We start from the raw sequence: 3,340 nt of genomic DNA on the forward strand, positions 1-3,340 counted from the left end.
GTGGCACAGCGAATAGAGCACCGGCCTTGGAGTCTGGAGGACCCGAGTTCAAATACGGCCTGGGACACTTCTTACTTACTAGCTGTGTGACCCCGGGCAAGTCACTTAACCCCACCTTCCCAGCCAAAAAAAAAAAAAAAAAAAATAAGATTTAAATATTCTATTTCCTGTTCGGTTAATTTGGACAATTTATATTTTTTATAAATATTCATCCATTTCATTTAGATTGTCAGTTTTATTGACATATAATAAGGCAAAATAATCTCCTAATAACTGCCTTTATTTCCTTCATTGGTTATGAATTCACTTTTAAAAAAAATTTTTAAAAACATGGTAGGGCCATGTTTTTCTTTTTGTTTTTGTTCTAACACTTGATGTTTTGACTGCCCACAGACAGCTGATTCTGATCAGTTTCTCACAGCAATAATCAGGAATTTCTTGTCTGTTAAAGTCATCACTTTTCATTTTTGTGTAATTTTGTTCTAAGTTCAAACTCATTGCTTTCTGACTCTCACCTGAAATGAAACATTAATGATCTACAACAGAGATATCAAATACACTGCCCACAACACTCCCAAGTGGGACTGAAACAGATTAAAATGTAATTAGGAAATATTTAACAAAATAAACATAAGTACATAGGAACATAGATGATGTTAATATGTGGATTTCTAAGTCAATATGTGGCCTGCAGGGATCATTATGTATGGTTTAGGGGTCCCCATCTATTTGAGTTTAATATCACAGTTTTACAAGAGTGAAGCTTCTAAGTAATCTATGAGCTTTTGGTCTAATTTCCTAACCATGATCCATAGTTTTCAATGTTTAGTTTCTAAAATTCTTTCTGATCTACTGTTATGATGTATGTAGCTTGCCAGTTAAAACAGACGTATTTGAGCACTACAAGATGGACAGTTCCAATATCCAGAGTTAAGACTGAACACAGAGGACATTATGAAGTTACTTGACATCCTAAGAAAAATGAGCTGACAAAATTTTCAGAGGATATCAATTGTTAACTTATCATCTAAGCGCACTAGAGAAACCAGTTAAAGGGTGACAGTCAATGGTGGAGATGATTAAGATCTTACAGAAGGTGTAACTTGAGGAAATGTGTAGTATAGAAAGATGGATGCACTCAAAGACATTATGTCAGGAGAATCAAAAGGACTCACTTGTAGATTGAGTGTGGGAAATAAAAGAAAGGAAGAATAAGAAGACAAAAAGTCTCCCAGATGGTTATGTGAGGGCCATTGAAGAATGTGGTATAATGACAGCATCATAGAACTTAAGATGGAGTACCACTTTATAATATAGTTTATAAGTGTGACTCACACATCACTGAGATGGCCAGAAGTGTCTATGCCAGACTGGTATGTTTATTTTTCAGGCCTCTTTTGCCTCTGGCAGGAATTGTGAGGCAGTGCCCTAGAATGATTCCTGCCCTTAGAATCCATTTTATTCTTTATCCCTTCTTGCATATTTCTGTCTGGTCTCAGAAGAATTACATAACATATAGGAATAAAGATACAGGTCAGTAACCCACCACGAGAGGTCAAGATGGAGATCTCCACAGCCACTACTGCCTTCCCTTTGGTTCTCTGGTAGGTGGGGAGAAAGGAGATTCACACACTGCAGAACACTAGAATGCTGAATGTTATACACTGAGCTTCACTGAAGATATCAGGCAGGCTCCTGGCCAGAAAAGCCACAGTGAAGCTCTGCAGGGCCAGGAAGCCCATGTATCTAGGACACAAAAGAAGAAAATGACAGAAGCCCGCATTATATCCAATGATGATGTGGCCGTGTTCAGAGAACATGTCTGCCTCTGAGAATGGTGAAGAGGTTCCTAGCTAGATGTCACAGAGAATCAATCGGATTACAGAGCAAAGGAGAACTACACAGCTGGTCACTCTAGGATGCATCCACATCCTAATCCTAGTCCCTGGATTTGTAACCCTGAAAGGGGAACCACTGTGATGGTTTTTGTTAAAATAGAAGTGATTGTAACTCCAAATATTCTTTGTCAGAGGAGGCAGGTGGCTGTTGCAGGATAGGCTATAAAGAACAAGAAGCAGAGAAAACAGAAAGCAAGAGAGAGGAGGAGAGTATACCTGAGAGCCTGGTTATTGGCTTTAACTAGGGTGGTGTCTTGGTACTTCACAAAGACCCAGAGAAACAGAACTATCAGCATAGAGAAGAAAATAGTCGAAGATGCTAGAGTCATACCCAAAGGTTATGTGAAATCTAGGAACCTAGGGATCTTGGGAATGGGCAGCTAGGTGGCCCAATGGATAGCACACTGGGCCTGGAGTCAGGAGAACCTGAGCTCAAATCCAGTCTCAGAAAATTACTAGCTGTGTGACCCTGGGCAAGTCACTTAACCCTGTTTGCCTCAGTCCCTTATCTGTAAAATGAGCTGGAGAAGGAAAGGGCAAACCACTCCATTATCCTTGCCAAGAAAACCCCAAATGGAATTACAGAGAGTCAGACATGACTGAAATGATTCACAAGAACAGAGATCTTGGGAAGGCAGCAATCTTTCTCTTCACTGTGATACTTCTCATCTGGGCACATTATACAATACTTTGCATCTTTCTATGCTTCTCTTGAGTCCTGTGTTTGTCAAATTTTCTATTCACTTCTGGTCTTTTCATTAGGAATGCTTAAAAGTTCTCTATTTCATTAAATATCCATTTTTATTCTCGTTCGTAATCCTGGCTCCTTTGCCTTTTGGAATATCACATTCCAAGCCCTCCACTTCTTTAACGGGGAAGCTGCTATATCTTATATATGATCACAACTGTTACCTCACGATATTTGAATAGTTTCTTTCTGGTTGCTTGCAATATTTTCTCCTTGAAATGGAATCTCTGGAATTTGGTTATAGTATTCCTGGGAGTTTTTCTTTTGGGCTCTATTTCAGGGGGTGATGGATGAATTCTTTCAATTTCTATTTTACCCTTTAATTCTAAAATGTTAACCAGGAGAACATTGTACACAGTAACAGCCACATTATGGGATGACTGACTTGGATAGACTTGGCTCTTCACTGCAGTGCAAGAATCTAAGGCAACTCCAAAAGATTCATGATGAAAATTGCTATCACACCCAGAGAAAGAACCACGGAGTCTGAATGCAGATGGAGGCCATACCATTTACTCTCCTTTTTCTTGTCGTTTTGTTTTATTGCTTCATTCTCATGGTTCCTTCCAGTAGTTCTAATTGTTCTTTATGTCATAGCTAATGGGAAAATATACTTAATATGAATGTATAAGTAGAGCCTATATCAGATTGTGTGCCATCTTGGGGGGGGAAAGTGGGAGGGGGAGAAAATTTA

The sequence above is a fragment of the Vombatus ursinus genome, unplaced genomic scaffold, assembly GCF_900497805.2.
Source record: "Vombatus ursinus unplaced genomic scaffold, bare-nosed wombat genome assembly UNPS02004596.1, whole genome shotgun sequence".
Lineage (NCBI taxonomy): Eukaryota > Metazoa > Chordata > Mammalia > Diprotodontia > Vombatidae > Vombatus > Vombatus ursinus.